This window comes from Stenella coeruleoalba, assembly GCF_951394435.1.
Source record: "Stenella coeruleoalba genome assembly, chromosome: 4".
Lineage (NCBI taxonomy): Eukaryota > Metazoa > Chordata > Mammalia > Artiodactyla > Delphinidae > Stenella > Stenella coeruleoalba.
Window position 1 is genome coordinate 114,617,314 of NC_137149.1, and position 21,447 is coordinate 114,638,760.

Below are 21,447 nucleotides of genomic sequence, written 5' to 3' on the forward strand. Positions count from 1 at the left end.
TTTCTTTCTTCATACTTCTACCAATTCTCTCTACTTTTTCTCCCTTTTACTCTGAGCCGTGTGGATCAAAGGCTCTTGGTGCTCCAGCCAGGAGTCAGGGCTCTGCCTCTGAGGTAGGAGAGCCAACTTCAGGACACTGGTCAACAAGAGACCTCCCAGCTCCACATAATATCAAACGGCGAAAATCTCCCAGAGACCTCCATCTTAACACCAGCACCCAGCTTCACTCAACGACCAGCAAGCTACAGTGCTGGACAACCTATGCCAAACAACTAGCAAGACAGGAACACAACCCCACCCATTAGCAGAGAGGCTGCCTAAAATCATAATAAGGCCACAGACACCCCAAAACACACCACCAGACGTGAACCTGCCCACCAGAAAGACAAGATCCAGCCTCATCCACCACAACACAGGCACTAGTCCCCTCCACCAGGAAGCCTACACAACCCACTGAACCAACCTTAGGCACTGGAGATAGACATCAAAAACAGCGGGAACTACAAACCTGCAGCCTGCAAAAAGGAGACCCCAAACACAGTAAGATAAGCAAAATGAGAAGACAGAAAAACACACAGCAGATGAAGGAGCAACATAAAAATGCACCAGACCTGACAAATGAAGAGGAAATAGGCAGTCTACCTGAAAAAGAATTCAGAATAATGATAGTAACGATGATCCGAAATCTTGGAAATAGAATGGACAAAATGCAAGAAACAGTTAAGAAGGACCTAGAAGAAATAAAGATGAAACAAGCAATGATGAACAACACAATAAATGAAATTAAAAGTACTCTAGATGGGATCAATAGCAGAATAACTGAGGCAGAAGAACGGATAAGTGACCTGGAAGATAAAATAGTGGAAATAACTACTGCAGAGCAGAATAAAGAAAAAAGAATGAAAAGAACTCAGGACAGTCTCAGAGACCTCTGGGACAACATTAAACGCACCAACATTTGAATTACAGGGGTTCCAGAAGAAGAAGAGAAAAAGAAAGGGACTGAGAAAACATTTGAAGAGATTATAGTTGAAAACTTCCCTAATATGGGAAAGGAAATAGTTAACCAAGTCCAGGAAGCACAGAGAGTCCCATACAGGATAAATCCAAGGAGAAATACGCCAAGACATATTAATCAAACTGTCAAAAATTAAATACAAAGAAAGCATGTTAAAAGCAGCAAGGGAAAAACAACAAATTACACACAAGGGAATTCCCATAAGGTTAACAGCTGATCTCTCAGCAGAAACCCTACAAGCCAGAAGGGAGTGGCAGGACATACTGAAAGTGATGAAGGAGAAAAACCTGCAACCAAGACTACTCTACCCAGCAAGGATCTCATTCAGATTTGATGGAGAAATTAAAACCTTTACACACAAGCAAAAGCTGAGAGAGTTCAGCACTACCAAACCAGCTTTACAACAAATGCTAAAGGAACTTCTCTAGACAAGAAACACAAGAGAAGGAAAAGACCTATAATAACGAACCCAAAACAATTTAGAAAATGGGAATAGGAACATACATATCGATAATTACCTTAAATGTAAATGGACTAAATGCTCCCACCAAAAGACACAGATTGGCTGAATGGATACAAAAACAAGACCCATATATATGCTGTCTACAAGAGACCCACTACAGACCTAGAGACACATACAGACTGAAAGTAAGGGGATGGAAAAAGATATTCCATGCAAATGGAAACCAAAAGAAAGCTGGAGTAGCAATTCTCATATCAGACAAAATAGACTTTAAAATAAGGACTATTAGAAGAGACAAAGAAGGACACTACATAATGATCAAGGGATCGATCCAAGAAGAAGATATAACAATTGTAAATATTTATGCACCCAACACAGGAGCACCTCAGTACATAACGCAAATACTAACAGCCATAAAAGGGGAAATCGACAGTAACACATTCATAGTAGGGGAATTTAACACCCCACTTTCACCCATGGACAGATCATCAAAAATGAAAATAAATAAGGAAACACAAGCTTTAAATGATACATTAAACAAGATGGACTTAATTGATATTTATAGGACACTACATCCAAAAACAACAGAATATACATTTTCTCAAGTGCTCATGGAACATTCTCCAGGATAGATCATAACTTGGGTCACAAATCAAGCCTCGGTAAATTTAAGAAAATTGAAATTGTATCAAGTATCTTTTCCGACCACAACGCCATGAGACTAGATATCAATTACAGGAAAAGATCTGTAAAAAATACAAACACATGGAGGCTAAACAATACACTACTGAAGAAATCAAAGAGGAAATCAAAAAATACCTAGAAACAAATGACAATGGAGACACAACGACCCAAAACCTATGGGATGCAGCAAAAGCAGTTCTAAGGGGGATGTTTATAGCAATACAAGCCCACCTTAAGAAGCAGGAAACATCTTAAATAAACAACCTAACCTTGCACCTCAAGCAATTAGAGAAAGAAGAACAAAAAACCCCAAAGCTAGCAGAAGGAAAGAAATCATAAAAATCAGATCAGAAATAAATGAAAAAGAAATGAAGGAAACAATAGCAAAGATCAATAAAACTAAAAGCTGGTTCTTTGAGAAGGTAAACAAAATAGATAAACCACTAGCCAGACTCATCAAGAAAAAAAGGGAGAAGACTCAAATCAATAGAATTAGAAATGAAAAAGGAGAAGTAACAACTGACACTGCAGAAATAAAAAAGATCATGAGAGATTATTACAAGCAACTCTATGCCAATAAAATGGACAATCTAGAAGAAATGGACAAATTCTTAGAAATGCACAACCTGCCAAGACTGAATCAGGAAGAAATAGAAAATATGAACAGACCAATCACAAGCACTGAAATTGAAACTGTGATTAAAAACCTTCCAACAAACAAAAGCCCAGGACCAGATGGCTTCACAGGCAAATTCTATCAAACATTTAGAGAAGAGCTAACACCTATCCTTCTCAAACTCTTCCAAAATATAGCAGAAGGAGGAACATTCCCAAATTCCTTCTACGAGGCCACCATCACCTTGATACCAAAACCAGACAAGGATGTCACAAAGAAAGAAAACTACAGGCCATTATCACTGATGAACATAGATGCAAAAATCCTCAACAAAATACTAGCAAACAGAATCCAACAGTACATTAAAATGATCGTAAACCATGATCAAGTGGGGTTTATTCCAGGAATGCAAGGATTCTTCAATATACGCAAATCTATCAATGTGATACACCATATTAACAAATTGAAGGAGAAAAACCATATAATCATCTCAATAGATGCAGAGAAAGCTTTTGACAAAATTCAACACCCATTTATGATAAAAACCCTCCAGAAAGTAGGCATAGAGGGAACTTTCCTCAACATAATAAAGGCCATATATGACAAGCCCACAGCCAACATCATCCTCAATGGTGAAAAACTGAAAGCATTTCCACGAAGATGAGGAACAACACAAGGTTGCCCACTCTCACCACTCTTATTCAACATAGTTTTGGAAGTTTTAGCCACAGCAATCAGAGAAGAAAAGGAAATAAAAGGAATCCAAATCGGAAAAGAAGAAGTAAAGCTGTCACTGTTTGCAGATGACATGATACTATACATAGAGAATCCTAAAGATGCTACCAGAAAACTACTAGAGCTAATCAGTGAATTTGGTATAGTAGCAGGATACAAAATTAATGCACAGAAATCTCTGGCATTCCTATATATTAATGAGGAAAAATCTGAAAGTGAAATCAAGAAAACACTCCCATTTACCATTGCAACAAAAAGAATAAAATATCTAGGAATAAACCTACCTAAGGAGACAAAAGACCTGTATGCAGAAAATTGTAAGACACTGATGAAAGAAATTAAAGATGATACAAATAGATGGAGAGATATACCATGTTCTTGGATTGGAAGAATCAACATTGTGAAAATGACTCTACTACCCAAAGCAATCTATAGATTCAATGCAATCCCTATCAAACTACCACTGGCATTTTTCACAGAACTAGAACAAAAAATTTCATAATTTATATGGAAATACAAAAGACCCCGAACAGCCAAAGCAATCTTGAGAACGAAAAAAGGAGCTGGAGGAATCAGGCTCCCTGACTTCAGACTATACTACAAAGCTACAGTAATCAAGACAGTATGGTACTGGCACAAAAACAGAAAGATAGATCAATGGAACAGGATAGAAAGCCCAGAGATAAACCCACGCACATATGGACACCTTATCTTTGATAAAGGTGGCAGGAATGTACAGTGGAGAAAGGACAGCCCCTTCAATAAGTGGTGCTGGGAGAAATGGACAGGTACATGTAAAAGTATGAGATTAGCTCACTCCCTAATACCATACACAAAAATAAGCTCAAAATGGATTAAAGACCTAAATGTAAGGACAGAAACTATCAAACTCTTAGAGGAAAACATAGGCAGAACACTCTATGACATAAATCACAGCAAGATCCTTTCTGACCCACCTCCTAGAGCAATGGAAATAAAAACAAAAATAAACAAATGGGACCTAATGAAACGTAAAAGCTTTTGCGCAGCAAAGGAAACCATAAAGAAGACCAAAAGACAACTCTCAGAATGTGAGAAAATATTTGCAAATGAAGCAACTGACAAAGGATTAATCTCCAAAATTTACAAGCAGCTCAATAACAAAAAAAAACCGAATCCAAAAATGGGCAGAAGACCTAAATAGACCTTCCTACAAAGAGGATATACAGACTGCCAACAAACACATGAAAGAATACTCAACATCATTAATTATTAGAGAAATGCAAATCAAAACTACAATGAGATATCATCTCACACCAGTCAGAATGGCCATCATCAAAAAATCTAGAAACAATAAATGCTGGAGAGGGTGTGGAGAAAAGGGAACACTCTTGCACTGCTGGTGGGAATGTGAATTGGTTCAGCCACTATAGAGAACAGTATGGAGGTTCCTTAAAAAACTACAAATAGAACTATCATATGACCCAGCAATCCCACTACTGGGCATATACCCTGAGAAAACCAAAATTCAAAAAGAGTCATGCACCAAAATGTTCATTGCAGCTCTATTTACAATAGCCCGGAGATGGAAACAACCTAAGTGCCCATCATCGGATGAATGGATAAAGAAGATGTGGCACATATATACAATGGAATATTACTCAGCCATAAAAAGAAACAAAATTGAGCTATTTGTAATGAGATGGATAGACCTAGAGTCTGTCATACAGAGTGAAGTAAGTCAGAAAGAAAAAGACAAATACCGTATGCTAACACATATATATGGAATTTAAGAAGGAAAAAAAATGTCATGAAGAACCTAGGGGTAAGACAGGAATAAAGACACAGACCTACTGGAGAACAGACTTGAGGATATGGGGAGGGGGAAGGGTGAGCTGTGACAGGGCGAGAGAGAGTCATGGACATATACACACTAACAAACGTAAGGTAGATAGCTAGTGGGAAGCAGCCGCATGGCACAGGGATATCGGCTCAGTGCTTTGTGACCGCCTGGAGGGTGGGATAGGGAGGGTGGGAGGGAGGGAGACGCAAGAGGGAAGAGATATGGGAACATATGTATATGTGTAACTGATTCACTTTGTTATAAAGCAGAAACTAACACACCATTGTAAAGCAATTATACCCCAATAAAGATGTTAAAAAAAAAAAATCTCCCAACAAATAAAAGCCCTGGACCTTATGACTTCACTGGTAAATTTTATCAAACACTTAAAGAACTAATATCATTCCTTCTCAAACTTTTCCAAAAAATTGAAGAGGAAGAAACACTTCCTCACTGATTCTATGAGGCCAGCATTATCCTGATACCAAAGCCAACAAGTGTTGGCACGGATGGGGAGAAACTGGAACCCCTGTGTACTATTGGTGGGAATATAAAATGGTACAGCCACTGTGGAAAACAGTGTGGTAGTTCCTCAAAAAATTTAAAATAGAATTACCATATCATGCAGCAATTCCACTTCTGGATATATATCCAAAAGAATTGAAAGCAAGATCTTTTTTTTTAATTGAAGTACAACTGATTTACAATGTCATGTTAGTTTCAGGTGTAAAGCACAGTGATTCAGTCACATATATACATATGTATATAATATATATTCTTTTTCAGATTACTTTCCCTTACAGGTTATTATAAAATACTGAATATAGTTCCCTGTGCTATACAGTAGGTCCTTGTTGGTTACCTATATGTTAATCCCAACCTCCTAATTTATCCCTCCCCCTCTCATTTCCCCTTTGGTAACCATAAGTTTGTTTTCTATGTCTGTGACTCTGAAAGCAAGGTCTTGAAGAGATATTTATACACGCATGTTCATAACAGCTCTAATCACGATAGCTAAAACGTGGAAGCAACTCAAGTGTCCATAGACAAATGGATAAGCAAAATGTGGTATATACATACAATGAAATATTATTCTGCCTTAAAAAGGAAATTCTGCAATATGCCATAATGTGGAAGACCTTGAGAACATTGAAGATATTATGCTAAGTGAAATAAGCCAGTCAAAAAAAGATAAACTGTATGATTTAATATATGAGGTACAAGTAGTCAAAATCATAAAGACAGAAAGTATAATGATGGTTGCCAACGGCTGTGGGGAGAGGAGAATGGGGGCTTGTTTAATGGGTACAGAGTTTCAGTTTTACAAGATGAAAAGAGTTATAGGAATGGATGGTGGTGATGACGGCATAACAATGTGAATGTATTTAATACCATTGAAACATGCACTTAAAAATAATTAAGATGGTTGGGCTTCTCTGGTGGCGCAGTGGTTGAGAGTCCGCCTATCAATGCAGGGGACATGGGTTCGTGCCCTGGTCCAGGAGGATCCCACATGCCACGAAGCGGCTAGGCCCGTGAGCCATGGCCGCTGAGCCTGGGTGTCCGGAGCCTGTGCTCCCCAACGGGAGAGGCCACAACAGTGAGAGGTCCGCGTACCGCAAAAAAAAAAAAAAAATAATTAAGATGGTAAATTTTATGCTATGTGTATTTTATCACATTAAACAAAAATCTAATTTGAGAATAATTCAATAGCACATGACTTTCAGGATGTGGAATGCACTATCTCCAAAAAGAGAGGCTATCAGCTAAAAATTTTAAGTTTAAAGACTATCCGATGATGCAAAGCAAAAATAGAGGGTAGGGCTTCCCTGGTGGCGCAGTGGTTGAGAGTCCGCTTGCTGATGCAGGGGACACGGGTTCGTGCCCCGGTCCAGGAAGATCCCACATGCCGCGGAGCGGCTAGGCCCGTGAGCCACGGCCGCTGAGCCTGCGCATCCGGAGCCTGTGCTCCGCAATGGGAGAAGCCACAGCAGTGAGAGGCCCGCGTACCGCAAAAAAAAAAAAAAAAAAAAAAAAGAGGGTATTTTGACTGAAATAGGTTCATCCTAGATTTTGAGGTCAGATCATGGTTCCACCATTTACCAACTGAGTAACCTTGGGTAAATGACAATCTGCTTAAACTTTCGTTACCTCCTCTGTGAAACAGAGAAACCAGTTACTTACCTTACAGAAATATTCTGGGGATTAGAGATACGGTGTTGCTAAACACGGACACTTGCATTATAAAAATCTCATTTCATTTGCATTTTCACATCGAATTTACTAGTATTTACATAAAGTCAAACTTACTCATTATCAAAGCATATTTGATGACTATTCACACCACCAATAGTTCTACGCTACAATCCTATTTTAGTGACAGAAACAAAGAGACTTTAAGTTAAAATCTGTGATTATACCACTTACTGGCTTTTTTTGAAGTCTTTGCTAACCTCAATTTCTTTATCTGTAAATAGGTATACCTATCTACTTCATAAGACTATTCTGAGAATTATATCAAACGCAATAATGGATTTACAAGTGCTTATGAAAGTATGACCCATGTTGCAAATACTGGTATTATTAGCGTGGAAGCTTCACTTATTGTGCAGTTTTTGAAAAAGATAAATACCTTAACTAGTCTTTTCCTGTATTACCTCTTTACTGTTAATTGCATCAACTATTTCCAGCTTTTGACAGTAACCAAAATGGTCAATGTAAGACTACAGATTATAGTTATTAATATACTTTTTTTTTTTTTTGGCTGCGCCACGCAGCATACAAGATCTTAGGTTCCCCAACCAGGGATTGAACCCATGCCCCCTGCATTAGGAGCGCGAAGTCTTAACCACTGGACCTCCAGGGAAATCCCAATAGTTATTAGTATCTTCTTAAAGTTACTGTGGTAGACACATGATGGTGACCCCTAATGAGTCATGCCTTCATATAATCCCCTTGAGTATGAGAAGAACCTGTGACTTGCTTCTAACCAACAGAATATGGAAAGGTGATGAACTGTCACTCTCTTGATTATGTTACATTACATAAGCTTGTGTGAGAGCCTCTCCTGCAAGCCTTGAGAGAGCCACGCAGCAGGAAACTATAGGCAATCCCCAGGACCTGAGGGAGGCCTCCACCTGACTGTCAGTAAAAAGTTAGGGTCCTCAGTCACACAACTGCAAAGAAATTCTCCCAACAACCTAAATGAGTTTGGAAGTAGATTTTTTCCATAGTTAAGCATCCACAGGATAACAAAGACTGACCCACACCCTGACTGCAGCTTTTGTGAGATCCTGAGCAAAGGACCCAGATAAGCCAGACTCCTTACTCACAGAAACCGAAAGATAATAAATGTGTGTTGTTTTAAGCCACTAAGTTAATGGTAGTCTGTTAAACAGAGTAGAGAACTAATACAGACACCTTCTGTCAGGTCTAAACTTTTATCTGAGGAAAGCATGTGTAGATGTTCTAATAGGCAGCAACCACTCTACTATCTTTTAAGCTCACATTTCTGATGCAGAATAAACAATGAACAGATGGAACAAATAGAAAATACCCCAATTTGTAGTTGAAAACCTCTTTGGTAAACAGTCAGATAGTAAGCATTTCAGGCTTCGCAGATGGTAAATCTCTATCACAACTACTCAACTTTGCCAATGTAGCACAAAAGCAACCACAGACAATAGTAAGTAAATGAGCATAGATGTATTTCAGTAAAACTTAATTTATAAAAACAGTTGGTGTCATTTGGCCCTTGGGTCATAGTTTGCCAAAACCTGAGAAGGATGGCTGATTTAAACCCAACTATGTCAATAATCATGTTAAATATAAGTGGTCTAAACACCCCCAACTAAAAGACAGAGACTCAGAAATACTACTCAGCAATAAAAAAAGAATAAGCCATTGAAACATATAACATTATGCTGCATGAAAAAAAAAAGTCTCAAAAGGTTACATACTATATGATTCCATTTATGTAACAATCTTGAAATGACAAAATTATAGAGATGGAGAGAAGATTAGTGGTTGCCAGGAGATAGGGAAAGATGAAGGAAGAGGAGTGGCTGGGGTTGTAAATGGGTACCACAAAAGATATTTGTGATAGAACTATACTATATCTTGACTGTGGTAGTGGTCACATGAATTTACACATGTGATAACATATACATTCATAAATTAGTGCATGTGAAACAGGAGAAATCTGAATAAGGTAAGCAGACTATATTAATGTCAATTCCTTGGTTGTGATATTGTTCTAAAGTTATGCAAGATATTAGCATTGAGGGAAACTGGGTGAAGGATATACAAGATCTATTATTTCTTACGACTGCATGTGAATCTACAAATAAATTACAAATTACCTCAAATAAAGGCTAAAAAAAAGAAAAAGACAGACTGGATAAGAAAAAGTGGGGGAAAAAAAAAAAGTGAGACCCAACTATAAGTTGCCTACAAGAAAAGAGCCACTTCAAGTATAAAGATACAAATAAGTTAAAAGGATAGAAACAGATATACCATGCTAATAGTAATGCTAATAGTAATAGTAAAGAAAATGGAAGTGGCTGCATTATCAAACACAAACTTCAGAGTAAAGAAAATTACTAGTGATAATAAAAAGACACTATATAAAACATGGATATCCACATGCAAAAGAATAAAGTTTGACTCTTACCTTACACCATGCACAAAAATTAACCCAAAGTATATTAAAGATCTAAATGTAAGACCTGAAACTATAAAACTCCTAGAAGAAAACATGGGGAAAACACTTTGACACTGGATTTGGCAATGATTTCTTGGATATATGACCAAAAGCACCAGCAACAAAAGAAAAAAAATAGACAAACAGGGACTATATCAAACTTTAAAACTTCTGTGCAGCAAAGGAAACAATCAACAGGGTAAAAAGGCAACCCACAGAATGGCAGAAAATATTTGCAAACCATATACCTGATGAGGGGTTAATATCCATAATAAACTCCTATAACACACAATAAAAAACTGACAATCCAATTAAAAATGGGCAAAGAACTTGAATAAACATTTCTCCAAAGAAATACAAATGGCCAATAAACATACAAAAAGGTGCTTAACATCGCTAATCATTAGGGAAATGCAAGTCAAAAGCACAATGAGATACCACCTCACACTTTCAAAACAAACAGAAGATAACAAATGCTGGCCAAGATGTGGAGAAACTGGAATCCTTACACACTGCTGCTGGGAATATTAATACAGTACAGATAGAACATAAACAGTATGACAGTTCCGCAAAAATCTAAAATAGAATTACCACATCATGCAGCAATCCCACTTCTGTGTATATATACAAAAGAACTGAAAACAGGACCAAGAAGATATATTTGCGTAACCATGTTCACTGCAGCATTATTCACAACAGCCAAGAGGTAGAAGCAACCTAAATGCCCATCAATGGATGAATGGATTAAGAAAAAGTGGTATACACATAGAATGAGTATTATTCATAGAATGAGTATTATTCAGTCTTAAAAAAAAAAAGAAGAAAATTGTTATATGCCACAACACGGATGGACCTTGAGGACATTTATGCTAAGTGAAATAAGGCCGTCACAAAAAAGACAAATACTGCATGAATCCACTTATATGAGGTATCTGAAGTAGTCATATTCTTAGAAAAAAATAAAATGGTGATTACCAGAGGCTGAGGGGTGGGGAAAAAGAAGAGTTGCCGTTCAATGGGTATAAGCATTTCATTTTTGCACAATGTAAACACACTTAACACTAATGTACTGTACACTTAAAAATGGTTTAGATGGGAAATTTTATGTTGTGAGTAGTTTACCTCAAAAAAAAAAAAAAGACACTACATACATAAAAGGGTCAATTCACCAAGAAGATACAATAATTTTAAGTGGTGGAGTCAGGACTCAAACCTAGCCAGCAGGACTCCAAGTGTCTGTGCTATTAACCCCTGCACTACTGTTCAGAGCATACTGCAAGTGAAACAGAATTACAGAACAAAAATACATGAAAAATCAAAGTCTAATTCCCCCTTGTAAAACCAGCTATTTTTTCTAATTCCTCTGCTTTTGCAAGTGGCAACGCCATTTTTTCAGTTGCCCTAATTCAAATCCTGAGCCAATCTGACTCCTTTTTCGACTTACATAACCCATCAGTTTTAATTCCCCTGATTTCTACTTGGGAAAAATCTCTCTCCTATTCATCTCTTTCTTCCTACTCTCATTGAACTCTACTCTCTTTCACTGTACTCTAATTCATATCTTCCATTAACCATTAATGCTCCTTTGTCCCATCCCTAAACATCCATCAAGGGCAAGGCTGCCAGATTTATCTAGCTGTAAGTGTCCCTTCCAAACTGCTTAATGTTATATATTTCAACAGCTTATCCAGGCATTCAAGACTCTCCTTGCTCTGACTTCAGCCTACCTCCCAATCTTTTCCTCCATTAATTTTTGACATAAAGTAGGGAAAAGGAGGGGAAGGACTATTTACTAAACCACTGGGTGTCACATATTTTTCCAGAAATCTTACATATACAGTCATCCCTCAGTATCCATGAGGGATTGGTTCCAGGACCCCCCTCAAATACCAAAACCCAACGATGCTCAAGTCTCTTATACAAAATGGCATAATACAGCTGGCCCTCCCTTTCCACAGATGCAGAATGTGCAGATACAGAGGGCAGACTGTACTCTGTCATTTAAGCATCACAACTACATTACAGACAGCCTAAACATCCCTGACTTGCTGTCACACAGGTAGAAAATGGTGGAAGGGACTTCCCTGGTGGTGCAGTGGTTAAGAATCCGCCTGCCAATGCAGGGAACGTGAGTTTGAGCCCTGGTACAGGAAGATCCCAAACGTTGCGGAGCAACTAAGCCCGTGTGCCATAATTACTGAAACCTGTACACCTAGAGCCCGTGCTCCACAACGAGAAGCCACTGCAATGAGAAGCACACGCACCGCAACGAACAGTAGCCCCCGCTCTCTGCAACTAGAGAAAGCCCATGTGCAGCAACAAAACCCCAATGAAGCCAAAAATAAATAAATAAAATAAATTTATTTTTTAAAAAATGGTGGGAGTTAGGGTTTCAATTCAGTTCTGATTAAGCCCATTCTTCTTCTACTATATCACAGACTTCACTATTCCATTTTCCTCAAGTTTATGTACAAGTTCTCAAGCTGTTCCTCATGGGGCAATGATGTGAAAGCCTAGCCTAATAAGTAATGCTTCTTTCATGAAGTCTTCTCTAATTCTTCCAATGGGATGTGATCTCCCTTCTATGAAAACAAACAGTAGTTTGACTTCTCTAATTCATTTAGTTTTCTTCCCCTTGTGTTTTAGACATATCTGCTTAATACAGTGTGAACTCTTTGAAAAGATTATGTCTCAAAAACATCTACGTATCTTACCTTATATCAAACTACTCTAGCTTCTATCTAGTAAAAGGCTTTATTATGGTCATAAAATTATTTCCTTTGTCAGAGGACTGCTCTATAAAAAGGGCATTAACAAATATTCATTTTGATAAAATTACTTTTACATTTGACATCAGATTTGGGCAAGACACAACAGCTCAAAAACTTTCTATACTAAATTCTTTTAAAATGGTCTATTTAAAGAATGCAATGTTTTCAACTTTTTAAAAAGTCTATTATATAAAGTAGAACAGGAAGACAGGAGCAGGAAAAGAATATTTACCCTAAGACACTCACTCTATAGAACTTAGCCGAGGGACTTCCCTGGAGATCCAGTGGTTAAGACTTTGCCTTCCAATGCAGGGGGTGCAGGTTCGATCCTTGGTTGGCCAGTTAAGATCCCACATGCCTTGCGACCAAAAAACCAAAACATAAAAAACAGAAGCATTACTGTAACAAATTCAATAAAGACGTTAAAAAAAAAAGAGATAACATCCTAATAAGAACTGACTGTGAGACTTATAAAGACTGCATATTAATAATGAGTGCAAGTGTAACTCCACCTAAACTCTAACCCAGAATTTTTTTTAATGTATCTAAGATTCTGACTCCTAGGAAGAAAAAAAGATGATACTCCTCCTTCCCCAATATATTAAGAGATTAAAAACACCAGAAAAAAAGAGATGGCCCACGGAAGTTTGTTTCAATCATACCCTGGCACATTATGACACTGAGGCAGACAGGAAGTTGAGGCCATTTTTATTGTTCCTCTAAGAGCCAGTAAAGTCACATCAACCAACAAAATAGGAAGTTCTGAAGAAAAAAATACTTCAAACAGAAGAAGATAGGTTTTACTGGTTCACTGCAGGAAATACACAACAAAAAATAATGTACTTTTACATGTAAACACAACAATTCACAATCACAGAAAAGAGGCCTTACAGCAAAAGCATAAAGGTACTACTATGTGAAGTCAGCCCACTTTATTTTCTTTTTTCAAACTTCTTTGCATTTATAATCTGACATTTTAGCATGTACTATCAAGATGAAATACTATTATGCAGAATACTGTATTAACTCATACTGTATTATCCTCAGAAAGGTCTTTACAGGCAAAGAGTGACTTTTATACTAAATATTAATCAGAAGAGTACTAAGTAGAAAGAATTCCAAATGGCACTTTGATTGAAAGCACCTCTAAAGTAAACTCAATGCTATATAGTTACTGATGCAGTACTTACTACAGGCAGCAATAGTGCTATTAGACTCATTCTTCTTTAAAATAACCTTAGTTTGTACTCTTTACAATTCAGTTAGAAGATTTTAAATGATACAAAATATATTTTATAGCAGTTTCTGATTAATTTTAGAGCTATATCTGAAAGTTGACAGAGAATGTGTGTGTATTTACCAAACTTAACTCGTGTGGATTTGTGAAATAAGATGGTAAACCCCACCTTATGTTGTATAGAGGAAAACATGATCGCACGTAATTCTCCACACACTTCATGCTATCTCATACCTCTCTGCCTCTGTTCAGGCTATCTTCTCATTTTGAAATGCCCTTTACCAACTCCCAGTCTTATCAACTGACACCTACTCATTTGTTAAGACTCAGCTGAGGTTCATTTGCTCAAAAAGGCCAGCCCTGAAAATCTCCCTTATTCCTAGTCTGGATGGGGTGTACTTCCTCTGTGCTCCTATAACAATTTAATCACATCTTTTTCATTGTACTTATATAGTGGATTATACCATACTCAACTTTTTAGTCAAATTTATAATACTCGTAATAATTGCCTATTCACTATTAGTCTTTACCGTAACACTATGTAAGTCCCCAAAATATAGGCACTTTCTACGCACTCCTACTGTTCCCATGTTGAGCACAACACATGGTAAACAGAGGTGCTAAAAATACTTTTGGAATGGATGAACAGATTAATTATGAACCCTGGAGAGTGTTTTTCTATTATCCAAATCAACATATAAATTATCTTAACTAAAATAACACTGCATTCTGCATATATTATTTTAATCACAATCATAAAGGATGTCACTTAGCAGACATTTTTGAATTACTTCATTTCACAGGTAAATGTTTCTTAAAATTTTTTTTTTTACTTTTAAGTCAGAAAAAAATTAAGCTATACTCATTATTTCCTTTTTATTTACAAAAGCAAAGAGTATAGAGATTTTAAATTTTGATTGAAATGGTCCAGAAAAAAATATATTATGCCAATAATTAAAGGAAAATTTGCTGCTTTGACAAACTGAATTACAGCTTCAGTAGTTCCTACTCAGTAAAGGTACATGAAACTTCCAAGAATTTACTGTGACTTACAAAAAAATGTGTTTCTTAGCATTAGCATGTTTAGATACAATTGTTATTTGTTATCAGAATCTGCTTGTTAAATACTACTGTCATTTCCCTGGTCTAAAAACAACATTTTCACTGCACTGTATATTTTGAAAGATGTTTCTATTTTAGAGTCTGTTTTATTGAGAAGGCATTCTACTGAGGCTTCACTACCAATAATCATTTCCTTGTCTGAACTGGACCACTTAATTTATTACAGTCACAATAGTTTAAAGGTCTAGTATAAACAGTTTTTTTTAAAAAAAAGGACTTGAAGTTTACCTAAATATGTGAATTGCATTTGCAAACTCTTAAGAGGAGCCCCTATTATTATTTTTACTTGAGAATGTCATTGAAGTCACAGGGTTGTACTCAGATAACAGATGATAATTACTTGAATAAAAACATGAAGCCTACTAAAAAATTAATTTACCAATAATTTGTTTCCAAGTGTCAAAAGATGAGATATTTCCCACTCAATATATGAAATAAAGCAAAAAACACAAAGCTAAATAATAATTCTTACTTCAGGGAGAGCCATGCTGGTCAGGCATAGTCCCTCTGAGTAGAGCACATTGCTAATCTTACATAGAGCTTGCGAGGAAGTGTGGCGTTCAGTGGCTGGTGGACTTGCAGAGGCTTGCAAAATCTTGTTCACTAAGGGAAGCTGTTGTTGATTTATTACACTGACTTAAAATGAATGCTAAAGAACTGTCATTTATTGAGTAAGCAGATTTGAAATTGGTTCTGATGACTAATTGTTACCATGGCTATACAAGAATCAGTCTTCTCTTTGGAGTTTGGCAACTTCCTTTTATTTTTACAAAATAAGCACATAAACCAACATATGCATATATATACTAAGGATATACTACTCATGTGGTTTTATAACATTTCAAGAAATTTCAATTAAAAAACAAACACTGTCAGTGTTAAGGATAAACACCATCTGTCTTATATTAATCATTCAATCAGTCATCACATGTAATATTGCAGGTTCTGGAAATTCAAAGATGAATATGAAAAGCAACAACAAAGTGCTTTACAGCAGTACTAGCAGTACTATTCAAAATGGATCTGGTCCACAAACGTTTTTTTTTTTAAACAGGTCTGCAGTGAGGCAGTACACAAATGGAGTGTCTAGAAACTCTGATAGCAAAGCTATATTTGAAAGTAATTTTATGTCTGTTGAATTTCATAAAAAATTGAAGTTTGAATTTTGTGTGTCCTTTTTTTCATTTCATTTTTCCAGTAATTTATTTTTGTTGTCTTTACCAAAGTATTAGTTCATAGACTAGTTTTTCACTACAGCATCTGAAAAGCACTACTTTATGGGACTCAAGCAAGGCAAGTAGCCACAATAGGTGAGGCTGTATTATGTTTTGCTACTAAGATACATGCAAAAATAACATGTATTACACCAAGAAAGTATCCACATTAAAATTTGAGGAATGGTGTTGTTAGTGGCCTAGACGAAAATCCCTCAGAAGATGATACAGCACACTTAAGAAAGGCTGCATCATCAATCCTCTAGATGGATGAGATTATAATGAATGGAAAAACAAGGGACTCATTAAAATGCTTCAAGAGTCAGATCCTAAATGTGAAGAAATTTAGGAATACCTTAACCAATCTATCTCTTGTATTTTTCTTTTAAAAAAAAAAAATGTATGCAAAAGCATAATCTAATTTTTTAAAGTAATCTGTCCCCCCAAAAGATGAATAAGACATGACATAATTCCCAACATTAAGGAGCTTGAATCATTTAGACGGGACACAAACAGGTGATAATAATAATGTGGTAAAGGCAATAGTAGAGAAATATGCTGGATAATATGGGAGAGCCTAAACTAGCCTTGGTGATCAAGAGGGCTGCCCATTGAATGCAATAGCTCACATGTACTCAAAGTTCCCATTCCACTTTATCCAACTATAACCAAGTTTCATACATTCTCCTCCCTAAATTTTTCTCATATTGTTGGCCTTGCTTCTCCAGCCACACCACTTTAGTCACAGGCCCCATCATCTCACAGTTATTATTATAGCCTCCCCACAGCCTCTTCTCTCCCTAATACATCCTTCTTACTGCTGCCAGTTATCATTCCCAAATTCAAATCTCAACACATCACCTCAATGCTTAAAAACTTCCACGGATAATGTAACGGTAAGTAGAAGAAACTAGGTACAAACTGTATGATCTGTATTTTATAGATGTATATGTGATAGGTTTCTAACTTGAACTGCTGTTTACAATCAATTAATGAAACAATTCCAAAGCCTCTATTTTTTACAGAGAAATTTGTGAAGGAAAATAAGGAAATATAAGTTTAAAGCTGGCTGCAGAACTTTAAGGCATGGGCTATACAAAGTGTAATCCCAAAGCTCTTCAAATTCTAAGAAAGAAAGAGAAATGACTAAATGTTTACTCTTATTATAGCTAGCATTCTGTTTTAACTAGGTTAAATATTCCTATATATTATAAACATTTTATAATACTTTAAAGTCCCTTATATAATGATTATACGGTACACTTGTTGATTTTATAGGACTTAAGAAGTAGCACGGTATAGGAGAAAAAACAGTGAATTAGGTATCAGAATTGGATTTTAACTACTGCATTATTGGAAAGTTACCTAATCTCTCATGTCTCAATTTCTTCATTTATAAAAGAACAGCATTGGTCTAGGTCAGGGGTCAACAATCTTTTTCTGTAAAGGGCCAGACAGTAAATATTTCAGGCTTTATGTGTCACTGAGACTGTCCCAACTACTCAACTATGCCATTGTGGTAGGAAAGCACCCATAGATAATAAAGTAATGAGTGTGGTTGTGTTCCAATAAAACTTTACAAAACCAGAAGCAAGCTGGGTTTGGCCTACAAGACCATAGATCTGGGAAATTGCTGTTTACAGTCTTCCCTTGATATCCTGGGGGATTAGTTCCAGGACACGGCACTTCGTACGAAAATGCAATGATGCTCAAGTACCTTATATAAAATGGCATGGTATTTGCATATAACCTATGTACATCCTCCTCTCATATACTTTAAATCCTCTCTGGATTAATTATAATACCTAATACAATGTAAATGCTATGTAAATAGTTGCCAGTGCACAGCTAATTCAAGTTTTGCTTTTTGGAACTTTCTGGAATTTTTTTCTTGAATATTTTCGATCTGAGTTTCCTTGAATCTGCATATATGGAATCTGCAGATACAGAGGGCCTATTGTACTTCTAGTTCTAAACTATGAGAGGTACTTTTTTCCTATTTAAAATTATTGAAGCTGTTGCCTTTCTTTTTAGAGAAATCTATAGTCATTTAACACAAGGCACATAAACTAGTGGTTAATAGCAGACTTTAGAGCCAGTTTTGAGAGTCCCTGCTAGTTGTGTAACCTTGGGCAAGTCACTTAAAATCACTCTGAGCCTCAGCTTTCTGTAAGACTGTTGGGAAGGATAAATGAAGTAGTATAAGTAAAGTACTTAGCCCTGTGTCTAGTTCACAGCAAGCATTCAATAAATGGACATTATTACTTTTACAAATTATGTGATCCTCAGCCCTTGGTGAGGAACACAATCCTTCAATCAACGTTTTTTCCAGCAAAGAAACAAAATATGCTATATAGTGATCTACATTCAGATTCATTTTTCACTATAGCAAAAGATGAGAACTGGCTATATTACTCTAAGTCTTTTTTTTAAAAAAATAAACAGTCAGCATTAGTTGAGTGCTTACTATCTACTTTGTATGTATGACTGTATGACTTTAGTTAAGTTATATAACCTTTTATCAGCCTCAGTTTCTTTACCTGTAAAAATGAGGAAAGTTACAGTACAAATTTCATAATCCATAAAACTGTTATAAGGACTGAGTTAATAAATTGTCTGGCACAGAAGTTATACAAGTAACTGCTATTATTTGAGTTAGATATTTCACATTTATTCATTCCACTCCTCAGGACAACTCAAAGAGGTATTATTCCTATATTTACAGTTGTAGACAATAAGGCTCACAGAAGTTAAGAAACCTACCCAAGGTCACACAGCTATAAGTGGCAATGCCCAAGACTCAACACAGGCTTGCGTGACTATACAGCCAAAACTTTTAACACTAGGCCAAAGATGGCACTAACTGTCTTTGTATAGGGAGTGTAACTACATCTTTGTATGGTATGTATAGATTTTAAGAATTAAATATGGATGTTAATAATATTCTCCCCATACAGAAAATTTTTGAATTTTTTTTAAAGTTCAAGAGTAAGAGAACACACATAAAATCACAGATTTTTTAAAAATTGAAGTATAGTTGATTTACAATGTTGTGTTTGTTTCAGGTGAACAGCAAAGTGATTCACTTATACGTATTTTTTCAGATTCTTTTCCCTTATAAAATCACTGATCTTCTCAACATGACAGTATTTCCATAGATAAAATTTTTGCTGAAATGATTCCTGTTTTCTGTATCCAATTAATTTAACTCAAACTTTCATTATTAAAGAAATACACAATCCTCTGCATTAAAATAACTAAAGATGCAACACAGTGACTTTTATATATATGTGTGTGTATATACAGATATACACACACTATGCAAATGCTGACATTCATCTCTAACTGATCTTCAAGATCCATATAGACCTCTCAGACTACTTTTATAAAGTGCAAATCTAGAGAGCTGAACATAGTTCTGCTACTTTATAAATCCCCAAGTATTTATTTAGAACCTTGAACTTTGAAAAGCATTCAGCTATCAAATGAAAATACCAACATCCAAGGGGAAAAGAGGGGCTTCCCTGGTGGCGCAGTGGTTGAGAGTTCTCCTGCCGATGCAGGGGACACGGGTTCGTGCCCTGGTCCGGGAAGATCCCACGTGCCGCGGAGCGGCTAGGCCCGTGAGCCATGGCCGCTGAGCCTGCGCGTCCGGAGCCTGTGCTCCGCAACGGGAGAGGCCACAGCAGTGAGACGCCCACATACGGCAAAAAAAGAAAAAAATAAAAAAATAAAAAAAGGGGGGGGGAATAAAAGAAAAAAACTCAAAAAAGAGGGGGACTTCCCTGGTGGTCCAGTGGTGAAGAATCTGCCTCCCAATGCAAGGGACGTGGGTTCGATCCCTGGTCAGGGAACTAAGATCCCACATGCCACGGGGCAACTAAGCCTGCAGGCCACAACTGCTGAGTTCATGCACCTCAATGAGAGAGCCCACCTGCCGCAAACTACAGAGCCCACGCGCCCTGAAGCCCGCACACCACAACTACAGAAGAGAGAACCCGCACGCCTCAATGGAAGATCCCGCACGCCTCAACGAACATCCTGCGTGCCTCAACTAAGACCCGACGCAGCCAAATAAACAAATTAATTAATTAATTAATAATGTTTTAAAAAGACATTACTCCACTGGATACACTCATTCATAAGTTTGTATACCATCACTTCATCCACCTCATACTCTTCAGACCTTGTGACTGCTACTGGTAACTGATCCAGAAACAGAAGTTCGCTTCACACTGTAAAGCCTTATAGCCCAGCAATCTACCACTAACAAAGAAAATAGGGCAGTTTGATATAGCTTACTTCCAAACTCTATTACAGGAATGAACTCAAACTTAGAACACTAACCTACTTCTGAAATTCCCAAAATGCAAATAAGATTAATTTTAAATGTCATAATTAAAATCACAAATTAAAATTTAATCTACATAAGCTGACTGTAAATTTCACATTCTTTCCAAACTAGCAATGCTGAATGTTAAAATGATCATCAATTAGAATTCAATATAACTTCACATTCCGTGTTATATAAAAAGAAATATTACAACATAAATATACTATGTAAGTATCATCATCTAGTTTGGAAGAGAAAATGCTTAGTTTTCTTTAGCATCTGGTGTTTTGTTGAGAAAAGAAAAAAGTCCAAATTTTAGAATAAACAAACCAAATTATCTTTTAGCATTTCAAAATCATATTCTAACATGCTGGATTGTATCAGGGTGACATTCTTTGCCATGCATTTTAACGCCCATCAAGCCTGGAGGGGTAGGAGGAGGAGTGGACATTATCTGCCTAACAATAATGGATCAATCAGTGGTGTGTGCTCCAGGTATAAGCAGCAGCACTCTTATTGGTATGAACATAATATATCAAAAATATCAAGCTCTATTTCTAGAAGAAAAACAGGCACTCACGGTGCTTCAAAAATTATCTGTATACACATACACAAACACAAAATTCTGTTCACTTTCCTTTATCAAAAAAAAATTTTCAAAATAATCTGCAAAATATCTAGTAAAGAAACCTCCTTAGATAACTGAAGCTAATGCTTCAGTTCAGTTAAA

The 21,447-nt window shown here is 36.6% G+C and overlaps 1 protein-coding gene across 7 annotated transcripts in view; it reads right to left on the minus strand.

The window, feature by feature from the left end:
- The window catches only part of KLHL8 (kelch like family member 8), a 60,030-nt gene that overhangs the window by 34,978 nt on the left and 3,605 nt on the right, over window positions 1-21,447 (minus strand). For 6 of the 7 annotated variants that reach the window (XM_079919261.1, XM_079919259.1, XM_079919258.1 and 3 more), the window contains one exon: window positions 13,058-13,169. The gene's annotated coding sequence lies outside the window, so the exon portion shown is untranslated. Of the gene's footprint in view, window positions 1-13,057; window positions 19,701-21,447 lie in introns of those variants that run through there. The other variant, XM_079919260.1, reaches the window with a different exon arrangement.